Source organism: Protopterus annectens, chromosome 11.part0 (genome assembly GCF_019279795.1).
Source record: "Protopterus annectens isolate FY-2018-M chromosome 11.part0, PAN1.0, whole genome shotgun sequence".
Lineage (NCBI taxonomy): Eukaryota > Metazoa > Chordata > Ceratodontiformes > Protopteridae > Protopterus > Protopterus annectens.
The window spans coordinates 1086817449-1086833065 of NC_056745.1; positions in this window are offsets into that span (position 1 = coordinate 1086817449).

Here is a 15617-nt window from a genome sequence, read left to right on the forward strand (position 1 = left end):
GGTCCTAGAGAGAGCATTAAGGACCTGCTCCCTAGTGATAGTAAGGAAGTTATATTTGATGATATTTCCTGAGGGAAGGTTGAGGGGGAGAGAGGGGTAAAGTTGGAGTTGAATTTACCAGCCAGGAGGTTTGATATATCTTCTGGCTCAGTATAGGTGGCTCCATTTACAATGAGCTCTGCACACAATTGTGTATTGCCTTTGAGGTTGCAGACATAGCTAAAAAATGCTTTGTGGTTGTCCTTGGCCTGGGAGGCCAAAGTTACCTCAAATTTGGCTTTGGTATACTATATTTGTCCTCTGAGTTGTCCGTTTAGTTTGATGAGAATGCTTTTATCCTGCTGGGTGCTGCACCTTCTACCTTTTGCCAAGATTTTCTTCCTCCCATTATACAGCCAATTGATTTTGTGATTCCACCAGAGTGGCTTGTTTTTTGAGTTAGTTCTGTACTTCTTCCAGGTGGGTACAGCTGCCTCTATGTGGCTATTAACATGCTTGTATAGGGTTTCTGTGAACACTTCTGCAAAGGCAGAAGTGTTCTCAGTGTTTATGGGGGCTTGAAGTCTTGCCAGATTCTCACTTAATAGCAGGAGGTTAGACTTAGAATAGTTTCTGAATATCACAGGTTTAGCTAGGGGGTCCAGGTTTTATTTCAAAGGAGACCATTTTGTGGTCTGACCTTACCAGGGAAGGCATTGCAGTATGGGGTGTTCAGCAGTCTCCCATATTAGTGAGGACCAGATCTAGTATGGTTGCACCATGGTTGGTGTATTAAATATCTGGTCCAGGGAGTTTGTGTTTACAAAATCTAGGAATCTCTGTGCATGTATCGTATGTATTGGTGTCGTATAGGATTCCTAGTTAATAGTGGGGCAATAAAGTCACCCATGGATATGGTATTGGGTTAGATGGTAAGTGTTTCTAATAAGTTTAAATACATGGTATGGGTTTCCTGGGTCATAGAAGAGGACCTATAATTTGTAATGAAGTGGTATTGGATTTTACCTATGGTGATTTAAACATGGATCAGCTCGTCCATTGTCCTGTTTGACCAGCCTTGAAGTATATTTATTTTTGACGTAAATAGAGACACCTCCACCTTTAGTCCCTGCCTGTGAAGTAGCTGGCCTAAATGTGTGGAAGGCATTATAACCTTGTACTGCTGGTGTGCTCTCTGGGGCTTTAAACCATGTCTCAGTGATCACACAGATATCAGCGTTCTCTAAGGTAAAGAGAGCTTCTAGGGAGTGGAGCTTTTTCTTTAGACTGCTAGCATTGAGCAGTAATACCTTTAGATTTTCTTGGTTTTGATTTGCTATGTCAGAAGTACTTTCAATTTGGCTTTGCCTAAATAAGGCACTATGGGGGTATGCAATGTTTTAGCTAATATTCAAAACCCTAGATGGGAGAGGTGCAGACCATCCTTGGCAAAGCAGTGTGGTCTGTTGACCATCTCCTCCCATGCTGACAAATATTGCACCCCTTAGAATGACAACCTTTATTCCTTAGACAACTCACTTATTTTGGTTTCCTCTGGTGTAATGGTGTAACCCCTGCAGCCACTATGAACTGGGGGTCAGACATGTTTAATGCAATTGACCAGTGTCTGATCTGGGCATGAGAAAATCATCTTCTTTGAATTTGGAAGATACCATGGTTATTCTCATGGTAGCTGAGGAAAGAAACCTCTTGCCAATGGTGAAGGGCCATCCCCTAGTCAGCCTTCGTCTTCTAGGGAGGACCCTGCAAAGAGAAAAAAATAGATATTGCTCATGTAAGGACATTGTGTCCATTTGAAAATATAAGGACGTAATCGCAGGCTGTTAATCCTGGAACTGAGAAATCCTTACGTGAGTGCAATCTCAATAAAGGAATTCCTGAGGAATGTTTGTCATATGATTCTGATATTGACAGAGATAGGGCTTCTTTTCCTCAGGATTCTCAAGCCCAAAACTCTGATTGCAATGAAAGTTGGTCCTCTTCAGCTACCTAGGAGAAGTTTTCCTTTTCAGATACTATTTCCAGGATGAATGATGTATTTCTGTGGGAATAAGTGGATGATGATCATCATGCTCAATGCTACAGAAGCCTTTAGGCTGTATGGGTTGTTTCCTACCCATGACAGAACAACTGGCCAGCTTCCAGAAGCTCTGGCCCCAACATGAACTTTCAGTCTAACTGCCGATTGCATAACACTGGGAAGAAAAATCAGCAGTCAGTCACACTTTCTTCAGGACATTCCTGCCACCTCATGAAGAAGCAGGTCAAGGCTTCACAGGCACAGCAGCCAGCTTTCAACTTAATTTCTGGCAGGTAAGTCTTCAGTGGGGAATCCTTCCACACTGATTTAAAAAATAATAATAAATAGGGCTGTAAGTAGTATTTCCACTTTAAGAAACCCAGGATTCTTTCAAGTATCAGACATTTCTTGTCAGGAACCAGTGTTTTTAACACTAAGTAATTTAGAGGCAATTTTTAAGAGAAAATGTATTGCTTATGAAACTTTGAATTATTATTGTCAAAGTTAGAATTAGGAAGTGTTTTATTTGGACAGGGACTTTTACAGCATATGTCAATGCTTGTGTACACTTTGTGACAATACACCTGCCATTTTTTTCTGTCAGACTAAGTTTTTTAAGAAAGGGGTTTCAAACAGGATTTTAGTGTGCTGTTTATGCATTACTGTGATAGGGGGCTATGTATTCGAGTGTAAGTGTGTGTTGCTTGTGAACACTTTTTGACAACTTACCTTCAGACTGACTCATTCCAGCAAAGTGTACCTTTGAGACATCCTCCTCAATTACAAAATGAATACTTACCCCACTCCTGCTGTTCTATCTCCATCTGTACCTAAAAAGAAAAAAAAAAAAAAATTACCCAAGAGCTCTTGCTAATATCACTGACTCAGTCAGTGCCTCAGAGAAAGTGGGTGAATCTTTAGTGACCATTTGTCATTCCTCAGACCACTCCCTTACCTCTTCAGTTTCCACTATTGTAGTTCTTTCAGGAACCACAAACTGAAGGTCAGCTACATCTTCGTCTGCTCCAGTGCCCAAATCAAACATGGGAAAAATATCTTCTCTGTGTGACAGAGATATTCCGAGAAATGCTGGTCATGGTAACTGGAGAAAGAGACCTCAAGACAGAGCAAAAGTGTCTTCCCTGAGATGGTCATCATCCAAACCTTTTCTGTTAAAGAAAAAAAAACAAAAAGTTAAACAGTGTTCATCTGAAGACATGATTTTCTTACTTTAGCCAGGATATTATAACAGGCTGTTAATCCTGAAGCTCAAAAATATTTACCTGATAATAATGTCAGAAGAGAGAATCCTGATGAAAGTATGCTGGAGGGTTCTGACATAGACAGAGACAGGGCTTCTTTTCCTGCAGATTTCCAAACCCAAATATCTGATTCAGAAGAAACTTGGTCCCCACAAGTCCTTTGGAGGAATTTTCTTTTTCTCAGTCAATAGTCAGGATGAATGAAGATAAATGAGATACTTTTATGGGAACCGGTGGATGTTTCCTTTGAACTGAAGTAATATTATGATATGTTACACATAGATATGTCTCATTGTACTCCCACACCTCCTATTATGACAGCCTTGGATGATGTATTTAATGTTGCCATTAATTATCCTGACTCTCAATCTTCACTTTCGAAAAAGGCGAACAGACTTTGCTTTCCCTCATAAAATCATCCAAGGCCAGTTTCGAAAGAAAAATTGTCAAAGACTCTAAAGATAATCACAAAGCCTTCTTTAGCTATGTCAAGAATCTAGGTGGCAACTCTCAGATCTGCTCTGAGCTAGTGCAAAATGGCAAAAAATACACTGAACCAACTGACATCGCCAACATCCTGACTGACAGGTTCAGTGCAAACATTACCCCCCTCTCACCCCCCAAAAGGGCCTGTGTCCATCCCAGAAGAATGTAGAGCCCCAGACATCACAGACAAATAGATGAAAACAGCCCTCTCCAAAGCCAAAAACACAGCATAAATGGGACCGGATGGTATCCCAGGCTGCATCTTACACGAGCTCCAAAATGAACTAAACCCTCACCTAATTTCACTGTTCAAACTCAGCCTTACCACAGGCTATGAGAGTACAGCAACTGTTATCCTGCTCCACAAAGGTGGTGCCACAACAGATCCTGGGAACTATCGCCCTATAAGCCTGACTAGCCTGGTTTGGAAAGCTATGGAGTGCATCATCATGGAACTTATTAACAGAGACACTGAGAACCTCCAGACACTGGACCCTACCCAATTCGGCTTTGTTAAAGGCAGATCCTGCCTCCTAAACCTAGTTGACTTCTTTGAAACAGTTACCAAGGCTATAGACGAGGGAAAGCTAGTCCACACAGCCTACCTGGACCTCTCTAAGGCCTTCGACACCATTCCCCACTCTGGCATTATAGATAAGCTTACTAGCTTGAACATTAACCCCTATGTGACAAGATGGGTTGCCAACTGGCTCACGGATAAAACTCACATGGTCAGAGTTGCGGGTGCCATGTCTGACTCTAAACCAGTTACAAGTGGTGTCCCACAGGGCTCAGTCCTGGGACCCCTCCTGTTCTACTTCTCTGAGGTACAGGCAAGCACGGGGGGACTATGGCTGACCAAGTTCACAGATGATTGCAAACTGGGGGCCATAATCGACTCTCTGGCTGACACAGAAATCTTCCAGAAGGGTCTCATGGAGACAAATACCTGGTGTCAGAACCATGGCCTCAAGCTAAATGCCAAAAAGTGCATAGTCATCCCCTTTGGGAAAAACAAAGTGCCCACGAACTATCACATAGGTGGTAATCCACTAAGTACGGAAGATGTAATTAGAGATCTGGGGACCCAGGTAGATAGCAACCTCTCCTTTGATAATCACATTGCCAAAGTGGTTAGAAAATCCTTCTATGTAGCCCACCTAATCATGAAAGGTTTCACATCTAGATCAAGCGAGGTCATTGTGCCCCTCTACTCATCACTCATCAGGCCCATAATAGGGTACAATGCCCCATTTGGAATGTACCTCACTCGACACCTGCAACAGCTGGAAAGACCACAGAAGTACCTCACCAAGAGGATCGTGGGCCTCAAACAGATGCCCTATACAGCTTGACTAAAGAAACTCCAGCTCTACTTGGTTGCTTACCGCCTATTCAGAGACGATCTCTGTCTGACGTACAAGACCATGTCCAACCCGGAATTAATGGACATGATCCACCTCAAGAAAACCAAATCTCTTAGAGCCACATGCTCCAGGGATTTAAACCTTAGCACAACAATAAACAGGACATGCTGGAGGGATAGATTCCTGTCCCAGAGACTTCCCTCTCTCTGGAATAGAATGCCAATTTATGTTAGGCAAAGCCCCTCACTGACTCTCTTCAAGAGAAATATTGACGAGTGGATGGGAAATCATAAATTTACCCCTGGGATCACTTCAATGGCCCTGCTGGACAGAGGCCCAGGAAACTAATCTAAAACGGAGGTGAAAGCCAACACATTCTGGCTAGGCTTATAAATGCCCTTGGGCAGATAGCCTAGTACCTACCTATGAACCTATGCTAAGTTTCTCAAACTAAAAAGCATTTGTCTTCCCACCTCAGGTCTGATGCTGCAGCTACATTTATATCTTCAACACCTGGAAACTGACTTCAGTTTTCTTCCAATCTTTCCCCTGTAGGGAAAGAAGGAAAGGTATTGGAGAGATTCGGTAAGAGAATATTTTCATCTTCCACTTTGATATATAGAATTATTAACTATCAGACTCATATTTGGAAGTGTATTCTTTTTTTGTACAGATAATTTGAGATAATTATCTGCTTAACTTCCTTTGAAGGTAGCTCCTGTCTGAACTCCATTGTGTGTAACTTTTTTCAGCTATCAAAACATGTCTTAAAGAATGTGTATGATTGTGCAGATACTGTGTCTAGGGCCACTGCTACTGCTACAGTGTTGAGGAGATATGCCTGGGTAAGTAATAAGAATTTTTCTGAGTAAGTAAAGTCTGAAATGTTATATTCAGCTTTAGATATGGAGGTTTTGTTTGGCCCATCTGATACTCAAGTCCTCAAACAATTTGATGAAAAAGGGGACATTAATAGAGGAATTTTCTAAGATTTTTCAGGACCCCTTTTGTAAATCTTCCAAATCCTCTTTTCCTTCTAAAAAACAGAACAAACAATCCCTGTTTTCTCAAGCCAAACAGGGAACCAAAAAGAGACGACTGGAGAAGAAGAGTAAGAAACAAGGATATTTTCCAAAAAAGTCTAATATTTCAGAATAACCGTACCAGCATTCTTTCTTCCTTCCTTCCTCACCCCTCTGCACTTATCTCTCTAAATCTGGCCAAGAAACGGGATATGTGCATTCCTTTTTCCAAAAGACTGTTTCAGACTCTTGGGTGCTAAAAGTGATTATGAAGGGATACAGTGGAGATTGGATACAAATACCTCCTTTCGGGGCGGGGTCCTCCCCATACTCCATATCATCTATTTTTGTTCCTTATGTTCTTCAGCACTTACTCACCCTGGGAGTCATTGAACCCATGTCATTAAATCGGAGGTGCAAAGGCTTCTATTCCAGAATGTTTCTGATACCAAAGAAAGAGCATCTTTGGGGACCAGTTCTAGATCTTCCCTTTCTAAATTTGTATGTAAAAGTACAAACATTCAAGATGTCAACCCTTCAGAATCTGTTACCTCTCATTCTCCAGGGGAGTTTTATGGTAGTATTAGATCTAAAGGATACATATTATCACACTTCCATTGTCACAAACTTCAGGAAATTTCTTAGATTCTCTGTGTCTGTGTCAAATTATCAGTTTTCTGCTTTATCCTTTGGGTTATCTACATCTCCAAGGATGTTTACAAAGTGTGCAGATCCATTCATAGCTCATTGCAAACTGAATGGCATTCATACATTTCCTTATTTGGATAGTTGTCAAGAATCATTAGAAGGGGTTTCTTCTCTTCTGACTCAGGAATTCCAGAAAAATGTTCAAGAATCTTCTTGGCACTGTCTCACAGGATTGCCTTTCTAGAGTGTACTATAGATATGGCTCAGCAAAAAGCTTTTTTGATACAGGAGAAGGTAGATTTTTACCTAGAAACTTAGACTTTGGCCAGAGAGTATCTCAGGATCCTAGAGTTCATGGCTTCTGTGATGTTCATGATTCCTCCCATCAGGTTACTCATGAGAAAGATTAAATGGTTTGTAAAAAAACACATCGATCCAATTTATATCCTCTGAATTTCTTTGGCTTTGTCAAAAGGAATTGCAATGGTGAAAACTAGAGAGAAAAGCAAATCCTGGTATAACCTTTTCTCCTCAACATTCAAGCCAATCTGTAACTATACATGCCTCAGATTTGGATTGGGGTCAGTTTCTATGGGGGTAAAGGTGCAAGGCCTGTGGAACACCTCAGACAGACCAAAGCACATAAACATTAAAGAGTAGTTGGCTGTGACCCATGCCTTGAAAATTTCTCCATCATCTGTTGTCACAAGACCTCTTCAAGTGATTACAGACAACAGTATGGTGATGTCTTACATAAAAGGAGGCACCAGGAGGTACCCTCTGTGCAGACTGGCTCTTGTGGCTTGGCAGATAGCTCTTCAGGAGTTTTTAATCCTCTAAGCATCTTGCATTTTGTCAGAGCAAAACATAATGGCATACAAGCTGAGAAAAACCAGGACAGACACTCATGAATGGAAATTGAACAAGGGGGTCTTTAATGAATTGTTCCATTGGTGGTAAACATCTCAGATAGATCCGTTTGTCTCCTTTCAAAACAGATAACTGAAGAAATTCTACTCCAGTTCTTGCAAACAAGACTGGAAATTAGATGCATTTTTCTTTCCTGTGGTTGTTAAATGTTCCTTTATGACTTTCCACACTTCCCACTGATATCCTGGATACTTTGGAAGATTCAAAATTACTCTAAAAATCATTGTGGTGACTCAAGTTTTGGCCTAGCCAAATCTAGTTCACCATTCCTATGGAAATAACCAAGGGCAATTACCACACGTTTCTTCACAGACTTGACCTACTCACACAAGACAAGGGGAGTTTGATATACCCCAGTTTCAAACATCTTCAGCTAACTTATTGAATGCTTCAGTTTTTATTTTTTTAGGCAACTCTTTCATGAGGATATGTAGCAGGTACTAAAGGAGGGAAGAAATTCTGCCACAAGGAAATCTTATATTGGCAAGTGAAAAAGATTTATTACTTGGTGCCTAGCCAATAACCAGAATCCCATCAGGGTTTATATACCACTGGTGCATAAATATTTGTGTGAAGTACTATCCTCTGACCTCTCTCATTCCTCTATCAATGTGCATCTTGTGTCATTGTCATTTCATGTATTGTGCCATTTTCTGTTGATGGATCTTCCACTTTCTTTTCTGTTTTTAATGAGGCAGTATCTGAAGGGAGTTTTACACTCAAGACCTCCTTGAAAACAGGTCACTCCTTCTTGCGATCTTAACTTTGTTCTGAAAACATTAACCATGTGTCCATTTGAACCTGCTCATCAGGCAGATTTGAGGTTCATTACATGGAAAACTGTTCTTAACATTGCTCTAACATCTGCAAGAAGAGTATTTGAGCTGCAAGCTGTCATGGTGGGTGAGCCTTATCTGTTTTTTCAAAGGCATAGGGTCTCATTACGAACAAATCCCTCATTCATGCCCACTATGTTTTCAGAGTTTAGTTTTAATCAGGCCATTTATCTCTTGTTTTTCTGTATACTCCAGATATGCATAGGCAACACAGGTACTATCTTGGCAGAAGTAAGCCCTTAAGAAAATCAGATCAACTATTTATTTCTTACTTTGGGAGAAACAAATGACAACCCAGACTATTTCTAGATCATTGTCCTCAGCTATTGCCTTTTGATATTCCCACCATGGTAAACCAGTTCTAGGCAATATTAAGGTTCATTTTAATAGAGTTAAGGATTCTTTGATGGCACTGGAAAGGGATGGACTCTAAAAGTATTCTAGAGGCATCTACATGGTCACTCCTGCCAAACGTACCTGCTTTACTGATTGTTTCTCTAAGAGTTATCTGTGGATGTAGGCCAGCTTCATTTACCCTCACTATGCTTGTGCTCACTTCATTCCACTACCCTACCCCCATTCCCACTCGCCCCCACATCAATTACATTTATACTATCCATTCCCTCCCCTTCCTGTCTGCTCAACCACACACAGCCCACTTCCTATTTTCAGCTAGAACCTATCTTCACAACTTCTCTTCACACACTCTAATATGCAACTCCTTCTCTTTACCACTCCTCTTATTATATTTCTCTCTGTTCTACCCTCTTATTACTTTCACCTATCCCACCCTTACATATGCTCCCCTACCTCTAGCATCTCTGAAATTCTTCCTAATACCTCCTACTTCACTATTTCTCCATCTCTCTTCAACTTCTCTACTGTTTTCATAAAGTATCTATACTTCAGAACTATACACTCACCTGCAAATCCAAATCTAAATTCTACAACCATCTGTTACAATTTTCTCCACACACATTTTTCACATGCTTGTGTACATACTGTGACAACTTACCTGCTATTATTTACTGTCACACTTATTTTATTCTAAATGATTTTATGACATGTTTTTCATGTACTGCGTATACATTACAGTGTTTTGGGAAAATGTATTATGTAAGTGCATATGTGCTGTTTGTGTAAAGTATTTGACAACTTACCTTCTGACCATTCATTCCAGTGAACTTACTCATATCTGAAACATCCTCCTAAGCCACAGAATGGATACTTGCCCTGCTTGTGCTTGTCCAACTTCCTTAGTTCCTAGTGAAAAAAAAAACTTACCAGATAGCCATTGCCAATTAAGTGGACTCAGCCTTCACTCCAGCCAATAGTGGATGATTATGTAGTAACCAGCAGCTATTCCTAAGAGCCCTCACTTACCTCACCAGCTTCCTCTGTGTAGTCCTTTTGTCACAATAAACCTGGGGTCAGGCACATCCTCTTTGGCTGCTCAAGTTTCCAAGATGGATGTTGGAGAAATAACTTTACTTTGGCATGGAGTTTCACTAGGGAATTTTGCCAGATAATCCCAGGGAGAGAGACCTCTTGATGGGGCAGATTTTCCTTCTCCAGCTCAGTCATTAAAAATACATGTTCATTTGATAATATAGTGTCAATAAGAAAATAAAGTATTTTATCGTATTCAAAAAAATTGTTACAGTCAATCCAGGTACACATTATTCAGTATCTGAGATTCAACTCAATCAAAATTTTCCTGTGGATGTCATGCCAGATGACTGACACAGATAGATACAGTATAGATATTCTTTGCTTATTGATTCTCAAGCCGAAAACTCTGATGCTGAGGGGAAAAACGGTCTTCCCAGCCTCTCCTGGAGGAATTCCCTCCTTCACAGTGCATTGCCAAGATAAATGAGGATTTTTTTTGTGGGAACAGATAGATGTTCCCTTGAAAATGAGACGTTATTATAATATATTACAAATAGATATGCCTCATTCAATGTTTTTACACCTTTAGTACCAGCCAAAGAGGGTATTATTGTCTGTAACAACTCTTATTCACTCACTTCTGCTCCCAATGGAGCAGATAGTCTGGACAATGCCTCCCAAACTAATAAACTTTTCTCTTTAATCCTTAGTTCTCACCTGGCACCTGTGTTTACAGGTAATAGCAAACAGAGATCACCCAACCCTTTCCCTTCATTCTCTAAGGGGAACATTTTGGAAGAATGTATTAAGATAATTGTTTTCTTCTTTCACATCAGCATTTAGAATGCATAATTATCATTCCTATAAGCAGAAGTTCCTGCTTTTTTGTACAGACAGTTTGAGAAATCTTCCTGGCCCTCTTCCACCAGAAGGGAATGCTTACCTAATTTTCATTATTTCATTTCCACGTCTAAATTAGCTAAACATGCTTTAAATAATGTGTATGATTGTGCAGATAGTGTGTCATGGACCTCAGCCTCTGTTTCTATTGATTGAGGATGTATGCCCAGATATTTAACCAGATTGTGTTTGATGAAGTAAAATCTGAAGTTTCTAATTCAGCTTTGGATAAGCAGTTTTTAGGGAGGGTCCATCTACTTCCCATGCCCTCTGACAAGTTTGTGACAGAGGGAATTTTATTTAGGGAGTTTCTAAGTTTTCTTACACCCCCCCCCCCATGCCTTACACATCTCTCTCATTCCCTCTCTCATCTCAGAAACAGAATAAGCAGTTTCTAACCATACAGGAAACCAATAGAGATGGACGGAGGGGTTCAATCTTAAACAAGAATATTTTCCTAACCAGGGATAATTTACCTTTCCCAAAGGGCAATAGCATTCTAATCCCCCACCTCTCCTGCCCCAGTCTCTCAAAATTTCTCCCATCATCTGGTTTTGTAAATTCCCCTTTGCCAACAGAGTGTGATGGACTCAGTGTTGCTTCCATTTCAGGATGGATGCATTTGACTCTGAATACAAGAACCTCCTTTCTGGGGAAGTTTCCTGATTTTTCACTCTGTATCAAACAGAATAATTTTCTGAGGTCCTTTAGCATTGGCTCATCCAAGGAGTCACAGAACTAATGCCTTTCATCCAAAGGGGCAAAGGCTTCTATTTCAGAATGTGTCTGCTATCAAAGGAAGAGTTTTTTTGCAGAACAGTTTTAGATCATTCATACCAAAATTAGTTTATGGAAGTTCTTATTTTATAGATGAGGACCCCTCAGAGTTTACCTTTCATTTCTTTTGGAAACCTTATGATAACATTGCACCTCGATGATGCATTCCATTACTTTTCCATAACCAATTGCTTCAGGAATTTGTCATATGTTATTCTTTCTGGGTAACAGATCAGTTCTCTGCCTTTACCTTAAGGTTTTCTTCTCCCCTAATGGGGTTTTCTTTAGAATGCATTATTTTATACTCTCTCCATCAAATTACTTTATTTTCTTTACAAATGAAGGTGGTAGCTGTCATTCAGATATATACATCAATAGTAGAGACAAGAAGATAAAATGAAATAGTTCTATAAGCAAGTATAAGTTGAAAATGAAACAAACAAGCAAACAAGATATACTCATAGTCATGGGCGATAAGAATGTGAAAGTTAGAAAAAAGTAAGGTCGGTGACTGACCTTAGTAATGTCGACTTAGTAATAGAACACCAAGTTTTAACTGAAACACAGAGGTGCTAGGCATTTTGGAAATTATTACAGATTTGCAATAAAAGTTACATTTTAATTTTAATTCTACACAGTGCATGTTTAAAAAAATCTTATTCACACTTTCTCCTGTGTTAGCTTTTTAGGAAGATTTTTATGAACACAAAATGCATGACAACTATAACAATTTTTTTTTTTTTTGCTTATTTAAGGCAAGGCTCCTAATTTAACAGCTATGCTCTGAGGCCAGGAGCAGTATTGTTGATGTGACCATTTTTATGCTGTGTGGCTACTTATAAAATATTACCGGTAAGTTACCCAGAGCTGCTTTTAGAAGTTGTACGAGAAAGGCAAAACATATTATCAAATAAAGAAACATCAATTTTTAGGCATGTGTTTTTACCAATGTGGCATACATACTGCTAAAAATTGTATTCTTGACTATATTAACATAGAAATTATTTGTCTTACTCATGTGGTTTGTATGGGGCGAGTTACAAATTTCCTGGACTGATCTTCTGCTTACTTGGTTGTCTGCTGTCATGCAATGAAAATAGGACCCAATTTTTTCCTTTTAATGCCTGACCAAAGTCCTGCCACACTACTCTTGAAGAATGTTTTTGCAAATGGTCTTGAGGGTCTGAAATGATTATACTAAATAACAGGGAAAAGGTTTTTGAAATATTAGTCAGACACAGGGAAGCCTGTATTTCAGAAGTTTAAAACCTGTCTGTGTGGTACCCTTTCATTCCTTCTGGTGACATTCCAGGTACTTTTGGCTGAAATCACAGTTTGCATTTGTGAATTGGCTCTAAACTTACATTTTAGTAATACTCAGGCAGTACAGCCAGTAGTCCTGTTTCTAAGTAATAGCAGATACTAGCAATATGATCTCACCTAAAATCTACTGAAAATGGCAAATACTGATTATTTAGAAATCCAAATAAAATGTTTATTAAAACTTTGTATAAACTTTACTTTTGCATTTAACTGTCAAAACAATTGAATTAATGAATAAGTAAATAATAAATGATTAAATACATATATATATATATATATATATATATATATATATATATATATATATATATGATGCACATATCTTATTAAGTATCTAGAATATAACTAGTGCTACATGACTTTGTTGACCCCAAAACAAAAGCACCAAAGTGTACCTAAAATGGAAGTCCTTCAGTCTTCAGAGGGATACTACCTAGCTTTACTGTTTCATGTGCAGGTAGCAACATGTTGCAACATAAAGTAACAGACGTTCTAAATATGTTGGAAAATGAACAGTAGGAGACATTCTGACCTTTTTTGCCTGTGTCCTTTCCTGAATCATACTAAATATATTGAAGATTGCAAAGTATGAGACATTCTAATTTTCTTTTTACTTGTGTCCTTTCTGGAATCACCATAAATAAGTTAGAATGCACAATATGAGACATTCTGACTTTTCTGTTTGACTGTTTCATTTCTGGAATCATTAAAGCACTATCCAATATTGTGCAGTTTGTTTCTTCTTTCTCACAGCATTCAAAGGCATTGCAGCAGGGAGGTGGAAAAGCTAGATCATGGCTGTCATTTGTGGGGATTGGGAAATGTCGTAATGAATATGGTACATTATTTTGAAGATAGTTTCATCAACTGATGTCTCCCTTGAAATTTAAAATGAAATAAAAATAGTGTTGGGTAAGGAGGGAAGGGAAAAGCCCCTAACAAGCACCTCTTCCCATGCAGAGGCACCTCCCTATTTAATATAATGTCTTTGCTCGTTGCACAGCCTCAAGGGAAGTTTGTGAAATCCAACTTAATGATTCATTGATGAAATGGCTAATGAAATGCTATACACTTACCACTTTTAACTTTCTCTCCTTGTTGGCCCTCATGGTTCATGTGATACCAACTATGCTGAGCTTCAAGGTCAGTAAGTGCTTTTACATACCTGAGATGTTCAGTCTGAGTGAGATGCATTGCTTAGTTGAGCTCCTTCCCCCCACCCCAAATTTTACCTTTCTCACATAGAACTCACAACTTGGACCACCCTATATTGCACTATAGTTGTAAGATCAGCACTTTTTACCGGATGAATGAACTGGCATTGGCTACTCTGTTGAGTAAGTATCAACATTTCCCTAGGATAGGTGAGCTGGCATTGACTCCTTTGTCAAGTAATCATTGGCACCTTGTCCATGGTAATTGAGCTGGCTCTGACTGCCCTGTCCAGCAAGCTTCAGCACCTTCTTCAGAATAAATGAGCTGAAATTGGCTGCTTTGTCCAGGAAAAATTAACACCATGTCCTCTGCGGGTGAGTTGACATCTGCTACTTTGTGCTTGAAGCATTAACACTTTGTCCTCTCTGCATGAGCTGGCATTGGCTATTCTGACTAGGAAAAATTAAGACTTTGCCCTCTGTGGATAAATTAACATTGGTTGCTCTATGCAGAAACTTTTCAGCTGGCTGCTTCAGAGCTGAGGGGTAGCTAGTTGAAATATGATCATATTTTAGGTTAAGATTTCTACATGATAAAGACACCCTGAGATCTCAGTCTGAATTGGAATTTCCTGTATATTAGAGTCCTTGGCTGGACCATATGTTGTGATGAGACTGATTAATTAGAAGGGTGGCATCTTTAGCAGATGGCAGACAAAATTAAATGGGAGAACTGTAGACAGTCTACTAAGATGGACTTTGATGAGGAAAAGGTCACACAGTTGGGTTCTGCAAAAATGTGATGATCTTTAAAGATGGGAGATTTCAATGATGAAATGTTTATTTGTGAAATTACTGCCAAAAACAGCTGATAAGCAAAGAAACAGGGCACAACTACTTCTAACAAAACACTCCTCATAAAATTAGCTTATACCCCATGCTTCACTTAAGTTTTTTTTAATGTATTTATTTATGTGTTGCTTGTTGCAGCTGGCTTTGAAATCCCCAAGAATATCTCAGTCCCCCATAGCCTGTCCCCCTCTCTTTTTCTCTGTGGCTACTGCATGTTGTGGGGGTACACCTAGTGAGTCTCTTCACTGGCTGGACCTTGTCCCTCCAGACAGGAAGACTTCTTGGCTACTGGACTATAAATGCAGCAGATCCATGGACTAGAGTGGATTTAAGGGGCCATAATACAATGGCCATCTGGGTTTCTATCTTAAGCTCCACTCTATCTCAGAGGTGCTGCGCTTACATCATTGAATGGGCACACAATGGATTCAGGGAGCCACTTATCTATATGATACTCTACCTGTCATATTCCCCATTCACCTTACAAAGTAACACCTTCTCTTCCCATGTTCCAGTCATCACAAACAGAGCTCTTACTCTGGGTGTGTACTCCAAGCTCATCTGCTTACTCTTCCTCCCTCCTAGAACACACATGCAGGTATTGCCTCAGCATTGCTGATTCCCATTAGTGGCTTCTCCTGTGCTTTA